The sequence below is a fragment of the Archocentrus centrarchus genome, chromosome 22 (genome assembly GCF_007364275.1).
Source record: "Archocentrus centrarchus isolate MPI-CPG fArcCen1 chromosome 22, fArcCen1, whole genome shotgun sequence".
Lineage (NCBI taxonomy): Eukaryota > Metazoa > Chordata > Actinopteri > Cichliformes > Cichlidae > Archocentrus > Archocentrus centrarchus.
This window is the reverse complement of record NC_044367.1, coordinates 23,645,331-23,662,367: the sequence shown is the minus strand read 5'-3', so window position 1 is coordinate 23,662,367 and position 17,037 is coordinate 23,645,331. Positions and strand designations below refer to the sequence as shown.

Sequence of the window (17,037 nt, the reverse complement as noted above, 5' to 3'; positions counted from 1 at the left end):
GACTTTTGTTGTCTGGCGGTACAATATATGTGTCACCAGCTAATTAGATGGAGAAAAACACATCCCTCTATCAATAGTCCCTTTGATCAAGAAAACAGGTTTTTGTCAGTAGTCAGTCACATTTTTTTTTTTGTTAGCTGAAACTAGAAATAAAATAGTTTTACTGCATTTTCTCTCAGGCTAGTTTGCTATTAACATCTGTGATTTTTATGTAGTGAACTTTGTTTAACATGATGCAATTTTCAGTTCACCATGTTCTGATCCACGTTAGTTTTAATTATCTTTGAAGAAGCAGCTTGCTTGAATGGCATTAATTGAAGTTAATCATCGGAGATCTTCATGGCCCAGTGGCCTCTGCATGATGGCTTCACCTACAGTGTTTCCCTCTGTTGACTTTAAATGATACAGTATGACAAGACTGTCAGTATTACACCCACACTTGCACTCCACACACTGAAACTCGATGAAAATTCACTCATGTAGCCAGCAGAAAAAGTTCAGAAAAAAACAAAATATGTGGCACAAAAAAAACCAAAAAAAACACACACACATATGCATATTCATTTGCTATCATGTGATATCCATTTATAAAGATCGCTGGCTGGGTCACTCAGAAACATTCACACACTGTGAAACTATGTCTTGGCTGTGGTAAATGCTTTGCTGTAAGGTGAACCACCTCTCTTGTTCCACGTCGGTGAATTCTGAAGCAGATATTCTCCATCACGTTTCCACCAGGGATGGTCTTAACCAAGTGATGATCAGCATGTGTATTATTTTCCTGATACATTTGGAGTTTTTGCCTAAATAGATCATGTTTCTTCATCAGACTGTATAATCTTTTTCTTCAAGCACTTAAGAGTTCTTTAAATACCACTCATCAAACTCTGGGCAGGCTGTCATATGCCCTGCTCTAGTGCTCTCTTTTTATAGCCACTCTACCAAAGGCCTGATTAATAGAACACTAATGAGAAGGCCATCCTTCTAGGAGGTTCTTTAATTTCTGCAATTGATTTCTGAGGTTTTATTAAGTCACTTCAGGCTTCTCAGAGGGTTCACTGGCTTTCTTTTGGTGTCCAAACTTTAGTTATTCTGTCACTATGACTATCAGGTTTATATTGATGGGAAATACAAATTGTAAAAGTCTTAGATTATGCAATACGTGAGTCTGATGAGAGATCAGAGATTTGTGTGAATCCTTGCATCACATCTCTCAAATTTCACTAACTCAAATCTCCAGCAGAGATACTGCTTTCAGTGTAATTAAGAGCGTGTCATTTAAATGGTCACCTGTTGTGTTAAACAGTGTTTAGAAAACAGCCTTTTGCTGTTGACAAGCATTGTCATCATTAAGCCCTGGCAGTGATTTGAGGATATATTATTCTCATTACAGCAGTTAGTCATTTTGCTGAAAATGGTCCTCTTACAGCATGCAGCATTGCATTACTTTTGTTTACTAGGCTGCTCCTTGTTACATACTTTTGTTTACTAGGCTGCTCCTTGTTACATACCAGGTTAACTGATTTAAATTCAGAAATCAACTTGCAAATTGTATTTATGCAATCAAATGGAAATGGCTGGTTTTAAAACTGGAAGTTGCACAGCAATGGAGAGTTTTGTAAAGCTCAAGAGACAGCCATTTGTAGAGCGATGGATTCATTTTCTGCGAGGACAAACGTGTTCTGTTAAGCCTCCTGTTATATTTTGATACAGATGTAGATTATGGTAATTTTGCACTGAAGTTTTGAAAATTGTTTGCATTTCAAAATCCTCTCAAGACCATTAATTTGCACAATTTGCCATGAACCAGCTCATTCTTCTAAGGAGTGATTTTCAAATTGATCAATACAATCAAAGTATGTCTATTGACAGTATATACTGATGAACCAAAATATTATGATCTTTCCATTTAATATTTTGTACCCCCTATAGTAACAGATTTACTGTACAAGCATAGATCCACTGGGAGTCCACTGTGCAACACAACTTATCACCAATGTTTTATCCCTCTTCAGATCACTTCAGGTTGACAAGGAGCATCCCACAAGTCAAGCTGTTGCTATCCACTTAACGTCACTCATTTCTCAGTGTTTCCCAAACCCTAATCAAATGTTTTTTTTTTCATATCTCCATTATACGACACTTTTAACCATCCACTAGTAGCACTTCAATGTTTGCATATCATCTTGCCTTGGTACAGTCTTATCTGGACCCTAAACATATGGAATACTTGGAATAAGTCTGAGTACTTAGTCCTGCACACTATTCAGGCCTCAAGAGAGTAGTACACAAGGACAGCAGTTTGGCATGTACTGTCAAGAGCAGAAAATCAGGTCAAGTATGTGAGTTTGTAATACTGAATATTCTCAGCAGTGAGCACATACAGCATAAGCCCTAAGGGGAAAACCTGTATCAGGCTACACACCCATTGAAATTGCTTATTTGATGGAGGCAGTACAAATGTGTGCAACCTCAACTGAGCTTAGAAAAGTACTGACAAAATATATATGTGGTTTCCATACACAATCCATTTTAGGGTTTTGCCATTCAGATGATAGTCAGTATTCAGGCAGTGATCCAAAAGGATGTTTAGGTGATTTTTTTTTTTTTTTTTTTAAAGGTACAGGAGATATACTCCATATTCCCCAAAGTATTTGCATGAATTGGAACTTAAGTGACATCCCATTCAGAATCCATAGGGTTTAAAACGATGTCAAACTCTGTCCAGGCATCTAGTTTTTCAACACCAAACTCACTCATCCATGTCTTTATGGACCTCCTTTGTGCACTAGTGTGCAGTCATGTTGGAACAGGAAGGGGCCATCCCCAAACTGTTCCCACAAAGTTGGGAGCATAAAATTGTCCAAAATGTCTTGGTATGCTGAAGCGTTAAGAGTTCTTTTCACTGGAACTAAGAGGCCGAGCTCAACTACTGACAAACAGCCCCACACCATAATTCTCCCTCCTCCAAACTACACTTGGGACAATGCAGCCAAAGTACCGTTCTCCTGGCAGCCATCAAACCCAGACTCATCCAATAGGATTGTCAGACAGATGTGCAAGTCGTCACTCCAGAGAACATGTCTCCACTACTCCAGAGTCCAGTGGTGATGTGCTTTACACCACTTCATCTGATGCTTTGCATTGCACTTGATGATATAAGGCTTGGCTGCAGCTGCTGGGCCATGGAAACCCATTCAATGAAGCTCTCTGTACACTGTTCTTGAGCTAATCTGAAGGCCACATGAAGTTTGGAGGTCTACCGATTGAGTCCACAGAAAGTTGGTGACCTCTGCATACTATGCACCTCAGCGTCTGCTAACCCCGCTACGTGATTTTACATGCCCTAGCATTTCGTGGCTAACTTGCTTTACTTTGGAATATTTAGTAGCGAGGAAATGTGTTGCACAGGTGGCATCCTGTATCATGTTGGAATTTACTGAGCTCCTTAACAAACGTTTGTAGAAGCAGTCTGCTTTGTTTGATTCACCTGTGGTCATGAAAGGGACTGGAACACCTGAATTCAATGATTTGGATGGTGAATGAATATTTTGGGAAATATAGTGTAGGCAAATAATAGACTGGCCAGCCCATTTCATATTGCCTCCCTTTAGGAAAGTTAACAGGAAGCCTTCTAAATGTATTACACAATGCCATGGTATTCTTGTAAATTGCTGACAAGTCAGTATGCAATAACCACAGCCACACCAGCTGGAGATGAGGGATGATGGGAGATATAAGTTTGAACATATCAGAAGTGTTTCGCATATTAGATAGACATGAAGCTCTGAGTCATGCCAGCTCTGGGAGAACAAGCAGCTGTAGTTCCAATCGTCACTGTCAAACAGCACATTCAGGAACTGTTACTCAAAACTGAAGAGGCTGTGTAGGCTGCAGAATGTACTGTCTGCTTCTGTATCTATTGTTGGCACAAATGTATATTATAATGATGACTCAGTTTGTTTTTTGTTGTGCAAAAGAAAAACCCATGCTGTTATACCAAAGTGTAGTTGTCAATACAACTACTGTCAAACAAATTCCCATCATTTCTTCTCGACAGTGACAGTCACAGAACAATGAACGATGACGATTTAAAATCAAGTCTGTTGAGCTTTCAATGGGCTAAACAGCAAGTTAGACAATGTTGGTCATAAAACCATAGAAAGGAAAGAGCTTGTTTTTTTGTGTTTGTTTTTTTGTTTTGTTTTTTACTCCTGGCTTATAGAAAATGGCCCGGTTGTCCTTCCATTCTCAATCAATACTTTTTAATCAAGGTAGGAACTTTTTCAGGTGACTGATGTCCTTTTGATGAAAAAAAAAAACCTTTGCAGGTTTCATCAGAGCCAATTCTGAATTTTTTTAACATCTAATTTCACATTCTGTTCAAGTCTTTAATACAGCTTAATGATGGCTCAGAAGTGATCATCACTGTCTCATAAAAGCCCAAATGCTTTTATGAGACAGCGGTATCCATCTGTCTTTGTCAGAGATACCGCTACCTTATCTGCACTTCCATTTAAATAGCAACTAATAACTTAAACTGGTTTAATTACTTTTTTATGTATTTTCAATACAGTCCCTGTGAAAACACTTTGTTGTTCTTTAAAAAGTGAAAGGCACCAGTATTAAATACTTTGGCAGCCTGCATCCTTTTCTGGCAAAGGTTGATGAGAAGACAAAAATCGGATGATAATTGTTGCTCGTACGTGTGATGTGTAATTATGGTCATGTGATTGTTTCCATTTTTCTTGTCTGTGTAATCACTTTTCTCCCCATCTGGATGCATGGAAATTATGATAATTATCCTGTAGCGGTGTAGTGATATTAAGGATTGAAATTATAAATGCTGAAGAAAAAAAAACAAAAAACAAAAAAACAACCTGGGTATTACAAGAACCAGGGACATACATTAATAACTAGATTACTGAAAACAGATGATAATAAGGGTGAGGCAGGCTGATATGTAATGAATTCAATACTAAAAGCAAAACTAACAGAAATGAACCATGACAGAGCTAAGGAGGGGAATACATAAATATACATGCCAGCCTGCTACCTGAACAGCTAGCTAACATGGTCAGTATGCCCATGAATTCCCAGAGTTACATGTGATGCAGGTATGATCTTTGAGCGTTAACAAGCTCAGAAATTAGCATTTTGTGACAGCTCACAATAGATGTAATAGGTGTGTCTTAGCAGCCATTTGCTGGGAGCAAATAACTGCTAAGACACTGGTTACAAGCGCAGTTACAACAAAATAAAATCCTAGATTAAAGCAGATGCAATTGATTCAGCTAATTAAAAGGGGCTGTACAAGGGGCTTTGTGACTGTTTTCTCTTGTTAACAAAGAGAAATGTGTAACACACAGAAGTAGCTAATTTAGTCTAAACTTCTATTTCTCATGTGCCTATAATAAGGCCAATCAATTAGGAATAATGTGAATGCTGAGGAGCCAGGATGGTAAGACATTTCCCTGTTACTCCCACTCTGCCAGCAGGGTGTGAGTGCAACCTTTTGAAATTAGCATGGATAATGGCAAAATCAATTAATTTTGACGCAAATTACTGCAATCAATCGAATAATTGGTTGTGTTGGACTAGTCACTTTGTTTAGCCCACTTCTGCTGGAGTATCAACTGCTGAACTAAAGATGCATGGTTTTTACAAGGTTTGAGTCAGTGATGAACAAGTTAAAAGATAAAGATAAATCAGTTATTCCGATACTTTACAAAGGCATAATCTGGATAACTGAAATGACATATACATTGGTCAGATTTTAAAACTGAGCATAAAATATAGTAGCGTCCATCCAACTCCACTGAAATGGCATAAAATTTCCAACAATGGGAATACCCTAAAGACAGACACACTTGTTCTTTGCTACACAACCACCTAACACTTCGTTTCCAAACCAGTTGAAACAATCTCCTTGAGGCAAAAAACAAAAAACAACAACAACAAAAAAAACTACTGTTTCCAGGTATATAATGAGAACAAATAGCAAAGTCCTGCATGGTTGGATGTTCCAATTTTAAACTTTGCCATGTAAACATAACTGCCTCATATACCATGTGAAAACCATAATCGTATGATTACTGGAAACTTTACAACTGAATACAAGTCTTTGTAACTAGTGCAAGTAGGCCAAGGATTTGTGTGAAAAAGTATATATTTTTGTTCTTACTCTATAAAAGTAGATCTCGAGTGGCATAAAAATATCCTTAGCCAGTGAACAACCGAAGCTGCTTTATCGCAGTGTCTTACTCCCAGTTCTACCCCAAAACTCAGTCAGCAGGAGGCATTCACTGCATCTCATTCTTCCAACTCCCATTCCTCCAGTGTATCCGTATCTATATAAAAAAAAAAAAAAATCCTTGTATAGCACAAAACACTGTCTACCTAAGATTTTTGGGGTACAAGCATATGGTTTGACCCCAGGCAACTTCTAACAACACTTCAGTGTCTCAGCTACAATTACACAAGCATGAGAAACAAAGCCTTATCTGACTTATGTTTCTCCTCACATGTGAGACACATACACAGGGCAAACAAATCAGGCAGCCACGGGGGCTATATTCTTCCAAACACACCTCCTCGCCATTATAAGTAATGTGTAATGCTTTACTGTTCACCGACCAGGGTGAAAGTTTTGGAAAAAGTTCATAAACACTTGCCGTAGGAGAAAGAACTATTCAAAGATCTCACCATCCAGACATTTTGTGATCAAAGCTCAACGTAGGCAAAAAAAAACACTTTGCTGCACAGAAAAATCTGTTACAGTTTCATCAGCCAGCTTTTATATAATCTTCATGACTGTGGGATGTAGCAGATTTTGTTTGACTGTCAAGTTTGGTTTAGTTCTTTGAACTCAATTTGCTTGGGCAACGTTTTAAGCATATCACATATTTCCCCATATTCCTTTCACAGATCTGTTAGGAAAGGCTTCCAAACACACCCACTCTCCAGAGATAGCTGCAGAGGAAACAATGCATCTCAGCTTTATTAAAAAAAAAAAAAAAAAAACTGATCACAGCACATCATGTTCATTACAGCATGTGCCTAGCAGTATTTTTTCCTGTCACAGAAACTAGCTTTTGCCTCCTGACAATATAGTTATATTGTATTCAGCAGTGCATCTAAGCAGTACATGCAATGTGTATTTATGTTTTAAGTACTGGTAGTACTTGGTAAAATTTTCTATATCTGTCATAGGTACCCTGTTGCCTGTCCAGTAAGTGATGCAGAAGGTGGTCACGATTATACAGAAATGTCCAGTTTGCAGTCAATCAGTGCCAGCTTTCCTAATCAATTTATTCAGTCTGATCATGTCACCAGCACTGATGCTGCTCCCCCAGCAGACCACAGCAAAGTACACTAGACTCACCACAACTGGCTTGCTTATTTTTAAGAAAATCTTTAACAATTTGTTGCATACATCGAAGGACCTCAGCTTCCTTAGGAACCAGAGCCTGTTCATCTCCTCTATGTGTACACCTTCTGTCTTGGTCTTCCAGTTCAGATGTGGACGCCCACAGGATAGTCACAGATTGTGCATGTAGTCTTCAGCACGTGATTCCACAATATCATTCACTAGTGCTCTGTAATCTTCAGTCTTCACTTCATTTATACTTTCAACCATTGCAGAGTCATGCCACCGTGTTCTGTAGGTGGCGTGACCCCGAGTTGTATTAAAAGTCTGAGGTGTACATGCTGCATTTACCAAAACTGAGGTACCATCTTGAACAATTTGTAGCACACAGCAAGCCGCATTATATGGTAGATGATTCCATCAAAACTGCTCTAAAGGCACCAAAAGCACGAATATAACCAAGAGGTCCAGTTCAGTGACTCCGATTAGTGGCAGTGAGGCTTAACAGACAGTTATCAGCCACAGCTGCCTGCTGGCATACCTGTCAATCAAAATCACCAGGTTTAATTTTTCAGCCCTGTAAGTTACAACTTGATTTGTCCAAGATGGGCATTTTGTGTGATGACATGATTGTTAATACACAAAATTATACAATGCTGTGTAGAATGCCATTTCAAAAAGGAAATCCATTGTGTGCAATGAAAAAAACTGTAACAAGTTTTTCCATTTAAACTTTACCGGCATTAAACAGTCTTCCAGTTAACCAGCGTCACATCTATGTGCTTGAAATCACCCAAACATTCACTAAATCCTTGCTTCAATAATTTTAATCATTCAGTAGCCATTAAAAAATGGTGATGCTTCCTGAAAACACCTGGCCTGTTATCTGATTTATTAAACTGGAAAAAGTTAAATTATTCAGGTCAAAATGTTTTATGACTTCAAAAATAGAAAGTGGAGTCCAGTAAAACACAACCAGTCCACAGAGAGCTGCATTTCATTTAAACAATGTATTTTTTAGAGTGACATATTGACATAAAAATCAATATATCATCAACCATTATTAAAATTCAGATTATGGAAGAGGAAGTGTAGGCTGTGTGTGTGGAGACTGAGTGGTGGATGCAATGTAGGAAGTGGTGATTGATATTTGACATATCAATTAGATTGCAATAATGTGATAAATTATATAATGCCCTCCACCCAGTGAGCTCAAGGACATTGATTGGCTAACAGTAACCAGTGATGCACTTAAGCTTTATGTAGATTTCTAATTTGTGTAGTGATTAACACCATTTACCCATGTTGACAAGTAAAGAAGTTCACAGGGAAAGTTAATAGCCCTGGTACAAGTGACTTAGCTCTCAGTTCAAGGTAATATTCTCTATAAACTAATTTTCCATTTTTTAAACAGCTGAACAATTCAGTGATTTTTAAACAAAAACTTAACTTTGACCCTTGACAGCCAGGTGATAAATAAATCTGTTATTTAGACATTTGCTGATGCTCAGATATGCTAGCAGCCATCGTCGACTACTACATAGCACAAAAAGTGCCCACAAACTTATTATGACAATATCTGAGTAAACTGTGATTTAGTTATGATGTATGCATGCTTTGAGGCGGTGCTTGGAGGTAAATGCTGACATGTAGGTTTAACAAACTAACAATAACAGGCAAATGTAGTTAACAAAGAAACTATTTATCATTTCGCCATGTGGTGTTTGCATGCTAACATTTAGAGTGGTGCTGAAGGCTGGAATTTTACCTCTGAGGTGACTCAATGTAGAGCCAACGACATAGCCTAAAAAAGCGACCCGTGCTATTGACAGCATTTATAGCTGTGTGGGCTACATTGACATTGATGTTTAGTTACCTTTTCTAGCGAGATATTCATCAGGTTACAACAGCAATTAAACTGTAGGGTTTCAGAATGGTTTGCAGTGAGATGGGATAGATTTAACACAGAAGTATAAATCCATTGGCTACCTAATGCCCCCACCCTGTGAGCCTGCTGTGTGAGAAACCCTTGGCGTGGTGGGAGACACATCTCAAGATGCATGAAGAATAAGATAAAGAGTCCCAAACTCCCTGACCCTGATGAAGGCCTTAATAGATTTAATTGTTAAACAGAATGATTTTCACTAAGGGGACTGTCATTGAGGAATTACTGGAGTTTAGCGCCTGTGTGCAGTTAGCAGTCACACTGCACAAGAACCATGGTCAACTGAAGCAGTCCAACTGAAGCACATTTAGCCCACCTTTTCAAATGGCACGATTAAGCATGCCCGAGCATGGCACACAGCAATTACACTAGTCAAACTAACTGGACTTTGTAGCTCAAATGTGCTTTGAGACGAGGCACAATGTATTTTATGTTAATGAGCTATGGTTACTTGTTAATTTTTCCCATGTTTTGCACTAACACAACCTTATTTGGTCCATTAGCGGAGGTTGTAAATTCTGCTTCTCTGTGTAAACAACTCTTTGAACTTCGTATAAGGTCTAACACTAGTGCTGTCAAACTACAGGCTGCCCTTAATGTTCTCTGACAGTAATTTACACTCTCCCTGTATTTCCACCTGACCCTGCTTGCACATCAATGCCCTAAACCTATAAAACAGGTATTATTATCCTCAGCCAGTGACGTCTTTGTTGGAATATTTTACACAGATTTTGTGGCAGGCATCAGTCTTAAGGGGTTTGTTACTGTACGGCCCTAACTTCATCTTCAGCTATCATTAAATCCATGAGAGCTGCCTACATTAACAAGGAAGCAGAAATGGGAAGAATTATGGGGGCAGCACACATATGAAACCAAACAAAAAGGAATTAACAAAAAACTGACTATTTGGCGAGCGCAGAAGAAAGTAAAAAAAAAAAAATAAAGGCAGAATGGGAAAGCCTGCACTCAAGCATACACTCTGAAAAGTCACAGGGGACGCTAAGTCTTGCTAAAAACTTCAACAATACATATGTAGTTTTTACTTTTTGATAATTCAAATCTTTCTAGTCTAATATAACAAATGTATGAACTTTTTTTTTCCCCCTCACATGTCGTAGATGCAGACCCTCTTTTGTCAGACGGTGTAAATAGATGAATAGATTCAGAAGTGGACTCGTTTAAAACTTAATGTGAACTGGTCTGCTACACTCCTTCAAACTTTAACGAGACATCCTAACGGCCAAATTGACTGTCAGGTGTTGCTTAGCCTGCAGTAAAACAGAATATGTTGGCAACTCCATAACTAGTTACATTATTTCACAATCGCTAAAACGCTAAACCCCATTCCATAAATCAAATCCACAGAAGCCTAAACGAACTTCTCAAATCACACACTCTTCTGGCCAAACCGCGAACACAGTTCAGGCACTTAGCCACATCCGGTGCAACTCACTCACTCTTTTTTGCGTAACAGCAAACACATCTCAGTCACTAAACACACTTCACACGTGTGTTGCTGAACCTTAAACACAGCTTCAGTCATTTCACACCTGCGTTGCAAAACCGTAAACACTGTCAGCAGAATGCAAACACAACTCCAACACCACTGTCGTCTGTTACACACAGCAACTCACAAGTGAACACACATTTGTCAAATGATGTGACCAGACCAACTGGGCAGGATAAAAGTCAGTTGAGTGTACAGGTGGCACGTGTGCATCTACAGTGGACAGACACATACAGAGAGGCAGAGGAGGAAGAGTGCATGTGAGAGGTGGTGGACGAGGATGACCAAGAACAGTCATCACTGATGAGATACGGGCACCCATCATATACCATGTCCTCGTCCGCGGGATGACAACGAGGGAAGCAGGACAAAGACATTCACTGTGCCATGCTCTACAACATTTGACACACATTGTGCCACACTGCAAATACTGTGATGTTCATTACAATGCAGTGTCCACTGGCAATATACATTCGTGCACTCCTACTTTCCCAGACTTGAACAACGACCACATGCGGGTGGCAGGAGCACCCTTTTCACGCAACATGTGGAAGTCCCTGGCCAGCGGGGTGGCAATGCCCCCCCTCTGTGCTGCTATTGGTAACTGCGGGGGTCCTCCACCATCATGCTAACCTGGGGCCATACCACACCGGGCATCTCCTCACATTCCTGGGTGATCTACAGGACTGCATGGCTGCGCATGAACAGCTGGATCAGCAAGCAGTGCCTCCTGTATATATCATAGTTTGGGACAATGTGAACTTTCACCGTGCCGTCCAGATACATGAGTGGTTCGCAAACAAGCAGCGCTACATGAAAGTGTTCCATCCCCTTTCAGCCCGTTCCTCAGTCCAATAGAGGAGTTTTCTCTGCGTGGAGGTGGAAGGTGTTTGACCGCCAGCCCTACAGCTGGGAGAATATACTGCAGGCAATGGAACAGGCATGTGACGATGTTAGTGTAGAGTCCTGTCAAAGCTGGATTCGTCACGCAAGTGGGGGGGGGTTCCCCCATTGCCTGTGATGTGAATGAGGTCCTCTGGACAGACTGAATCTGTCGTACAGTGATGTGTTTTCTGTTGCATGTTATTTTATTTTATTTATTATTTACGTATTGTTTGTTTATCTACATTCAGCACTGTCACTCTGACTATGGCAGTGTTTCACTGCATACACTTGAAATAAACATTTTCTGTTGACTACATGCCCTGGATGCTGTGTCTTAAATTATCTGATGTAGTGTGTAACAGATGGTCTTTGTGAAATGATTTATTACTTGCCATGTGTGTGATCTGCCCACAGTGTTTGGTTTTGCAAAAAGGTAACTACTTTTTGCAGTGATTCTTTGATTTTGACTGGAAAGTCTGGGATTTGGGGGAATTAGCTTGAGTTTTTGGATTTGTGTTTAAGGTTTTGGGAAAATGGGTGGTGGACTCAGGAAATGCGAGTTAGCAGTTCAGAAATACTGTAAAGCAAGATAGTTTAATATTTTCCTGATTTAAACATGTATAGTTTGATACTATACGCTGTCAACTAAGTCTGATTAAATACAATTATTTAAGAAGTGATAGCCTACCTTTTCTGCGTTAGGTACTGATGGAGGAGATTGCACTTACAGAAGACTGATTTATTGCAACCAGCATGTTTTACATACTGATTACAGTGTAGATTTGACCTTGTTATAATCTGTATACATACTATCAAATAATAACCATCACAAACCTACTCCTTAGCATCTAGAAATAGCTTTGACTCAAATTCAGGCCTTTGAATATGGAAGGTAAAAATAAAAGACAAATGACAGGAGGAAGGTTGGGGGCATGAAAAGTCAGGGGGTGGAGGAAGGAAGAATGAAATTAAGCAAAATGAACAGAGGAAACTGGGAAGGAAGAGAGGGAGCAAAGAACAAAACAAAAGGAAGTAAAACAGAAGGAAGCAGAGAAGGCTAAAGTAAAAAACAAGATAGGAGAGGGAAAATCAGGGAAAAGGAAGTAAGGAGACAGAAGGAGGGCTGGGTATAGCTGAGACCCTGAATTCAGTGAGTAGGAGTGATTGAATGTTACAAAAAAACAAATCCTTAGCTAAAAGAAGAATAAAAACTTTTGACATCAACACATTGGGTGGACTAATTAGTCTAGCATCCTGACATTTAACTACAGTTTCTTGGTTAATAATGCAGCTGCAGTGAGAGCAGCCTGAGGACTATCAATTAGCTTATCAGTGCTACTGGCAAAACTAATGCCACTGTCAATCTAAAGTCAAGTGTTGTCAAGGTGCAACCTCAAGTGCTTGCTTGTTTTCAGCACTCCGGAGGCATGACTATAACAAATGGATGAACATGACGAACTATTTGTATTTCACTTCACTCTACCCTTAACATCTTGGCAAAAGCAATGCGTTGATATGAAATGGACAGATTGTTCATACATCACACACTGCTGCTTGGGAATATCAAATCCCTTCCCCATGGAAATCAGTTAGAGGAAGCAATGCTAAACTGAATACAGAGACGAAGTGAAGGCTTTGAACTTAGTATTAAGCAGAGTTTTAATACTACTACAACTTTTTCAGGTCTAGCTCAGTTACAACAAAAACACGATCCTGTCAGGAGTGACACTTTAAAAGCTTTTTGAAACTGATGTCACCATTCTCAGAAAACAGCCAGATATCATCTTTATTTCCATAGCTGTGGCTAAATAACCTACAACACGGCTTTGCTGCAGCGACAGTGGCTGGCAGCATTCAATGAAAATGCCTTCCTCTTCTTATGCAATTAACCCAGTTCCTTGGTGAGGCAGAGATCTATGGGGAAGCAATTAAAATCCAAATTCTTCCCAGCATGTGGACTTCACAGTGGTAAAAAAAAAAAAACATCCTTGGACAGCCTGGTGTTTGTTTGGACGTGTTGACTAGTGTTTTTCTTTAGATATAAGCATTTTTAAGGGGGAGATAAAGGACAGAAGGACAATAGAAGCAAAATTTAAAAAGGAAGGAGGGGATAAAATTCAGAGCCAGGAAGAGATGAGAAAGGAAGTAAAAAACAAAAGAATAAGGGAAGGGAGGCATGCAAAGATTTGGCATTCTTCCTTCTTTCCTTTTTTTAATAAGAGGGTCAAAAGAAGCAAGAAAAGATGAAAGGATACTTGAAAGAATAAAAAAACTTAAGTATGTAAGGATGAAATGAACTGTCAGTTAAATACCTATATGAAATGCAATTATTATTAGGTTTATGAATAATCTAAGGCTGCAACAGAAAAGACTGTCCTCCTGTTTATTTGTTTTGAAGCTGGACTCTGTGTGTGTGAGTTCGTGTGCACTGTGCACTGACCTTGAATTCCTCCCGGGGGCAACAAACAATCCAAAGTTGTTCTCTTCCTCCCACGGATGAACGTTGCAAGGCGACGTGTGTGTTTGTGTCCTGCACCTCATTCGTTCACTCTTTCACCTGCAGGAAAACAATGTGGAGAGACAGGGAGAGAATGAGAAATGGCACTGGTCTTGGACATTTCTTTGGCTTCTAATCCTTTTTATTTTCGAGAAGAAAGACCGAGTCTGCCCAAACCCTAACTGTGGAGTTTGAGATTTTTTCCTGAGGCCAGCATTATTTTGAAACATGTTTCCATATTTACTGTTTGTTTCAGGATTTTGATTTGTTATCTGCATTTGCTTTTTATTTAAATAATTAGATAATACATATGTAGTAGCATAGATGAAAACATTTGTAATGATTGATGTTTTGTTTTTAGACAATTTATTTGTTACATTTTAGGGGAGAAAAACATACACACAATAATCACATGAATCAATAATAATGATGTTCCTGATAAGCAATGTAGTTCTTCAGCAGCACATATCAGAATGTCACAAAAACATCTGTAACCATAAGGCTTATCTTTCTCATTTTTAGCAGTGGATCTAACAGTGATCAGACAAAAATCCAAATCACTCTATACCAGGTCTGAACAGACCACACAGACACAGAGACTCCTTGCCTCTCCCAGAAGACACCCAGAAGGCATCCTAGCCAAATGCACAAACCACCTCAACTGGCTCCTTTCGACGAGAAGGAGTAACCTCTCTACTCTGAGCCCCTCTCAGATAAACTGCACTCTTCACCCTATCTCTAAGGGAGAGTCCGGCCACCTTTCAGAGAAAGCTAATTTATGCAGCTTGTATCTGCAATCTCATTCTTTCGGCTGCTACCAAAACTCCTCCACTTGGGGCAACAAGTTGTCCATGACCTGAAGTGTGTGTCCCAATCACCAGCCTCAATGGCCAGGGATCAGTTCACCAGGGCCCCCGCCCTTGGTTGCTGCTCGACACACACTGCACCCTGCAGGTGATGGGCCTACAGGAGGGCAGGCCCGGCCACCCTCCCCAGGCCTGACTCTAGGGTTGGGCCCCAGTAACTCTATCCCGGGCATGGTAAACTGTTCCCTTGATTTCTCTCTCATAAGAGTCATCTGAATCACTCTTCATCTGACCCCTCACCCAGGACCAATTTGCCTTGGGAGACCCTCTCATGGGACAAAACCCAGGACAACATAGCCTGGGATCCCTGGGACACACAAACCTCTCCAACATAAAGTGGCGATTCTCTGCAAATCGCCACCTTAACCTACTGTACCTGTTTAATAACATTTAAGGCATTGCATCTACCATGTTTTTGTTGGTGCCACTTTTTGGAGTGTTTTTATTTGAATTATGAGACAAATAATATGGTTTGCTTTGTGGTTAACTGCAGTGTTGGGGATTACTAAAAAGTAGTCATAGTAGTTTTGTCCTTGAAGTTCTATTTCATCATTACAAAACTTACATTACTCCACATCCTGAGCTGCATTGTTACATACTTACCAGTTAAACCTAGGCTACAGTCCCACACACTGGCGCAAATCTCTATCCTACTGAGGAAATGTCTTTCTAGTAGTGTTTAACCGTTTAAACACCGCAGTCACAGCAAAGTTGGTGAACACCAGTTCTAAGAGCACTTCACAGAAAAATCTTGTGGCCACAAGGGTCAGCATATATTTAGGGTTGTTACTATCTCGGTGCTTGTATATTGTCTTTGCAGATGCTTGGAAAGAGCTGATGTTGTGTAAGGGCAGTGGATAGATTTTGTGGTCTGGGTTCAGATTGCACTTGACCTTTTGTGCTTTGTAAAGTTGCAGACTGCTTTACCATTTTCTCCTCCCTTCACACAAACGTTTCATCTGGTAAGAGTACAGATAAGTAAAAAACTTGTGTACTGAATGTAGGAGTATTTTTGTTGTCCGTTACATTGCTGCTTTACAGAAACTGTAAAGTGATTACAGTAACGGGCCAATAGCCAAGACTCTTGTTGGTCTTTTCATATAATTAGCCCATGTCCTAAGTCTGTGCTTCAGTTTGAGGGACTGAAATTCTTGTATTTTATATATTTGTTACTTAGCACTACACTGTGTCTGCACAATCTTCCAGGCTTATCATTTGTCCCAATTTAGCAGACTATATCATGCTTTTTTCCCCATCATGGTGTTTTTTTTTTTTTTTATTATTTTTGGTAATCTTCCTGACTTCCTCCATTCTGAAATGTCCAGGAGCCTGAACTTAAGAGTTGCACCTCTGGGTAGCATGTCAGTTCAGAAAAGATGTGCGGGTATATTTTCAAGTGCAGCTTCACTCCACCAGCCCAGGCGTCTTCTAACCTTAAACCTACTGTTGTTCCCCACTGTGTGGCCCCATCATACAGCCTTGGGTCAACATGATAATTGAGGGCGCTTCTTTGTGTCACGCTGACTTTGCAAATCACTTCAACATGTTTTCCAGGCAGGTGCCCGCGGCATGCATCACTCAGCCACCAGCCAGCTTCTCTTGGAGCTAAGTGCTGTGCCAATTATTGCATGACACCACCATCCATATCTGTTCTCATGGAAATTCATAATTTATGACATCCTCATTTCTGCCTCCAGGGACCTGAATGCTATTATCCTGCTAAAGTGAGATCTGATTGGGCAGCTGCTATCTCAGTTGCTTCTTTGAAGTCTCGTTTCTTCAAGTGCCATTTTACAGTCACTATAATGTGTCATTGTCCAGCAGACGTCCAGTGAGCCACAGAAACACCACCTATCCTACACCTCAAGCTTTAGAGTCTTAGGGTTAGTGTTGTTCTCATATTTACATCATATATCTGTCTGTGCAGTAAAAATCAGCACTGCTGTCAGAGCAGATATTCAGATGGAT

The 17,037-nt window shown here is 39.9% G+C and overlaps 1 protein-coding gene across 1 annotated transcript in view; it reads right to left on the bottom strand.

The window, feature by feature from the left end:
* LOC115772846 (leucine-rich repeat and fibronectin type-III domain-containing protein 2) overlaps positions 1–17,037 on the bottom strand; it is a 139,003-nt gene that overhangs the window by 77,312 nt on the left and 44,654 nt on the right. Inside the window, exon 2 of the mRNA XM_030719257.1 lies at positions 14,147–14,263. The gene's annotated coding sequence lies outside the window, so the exon portion shown is untranslated. The remainder of the gene's footprint in view (positions 1–14,146; positions 14,264–17,037) is intronic.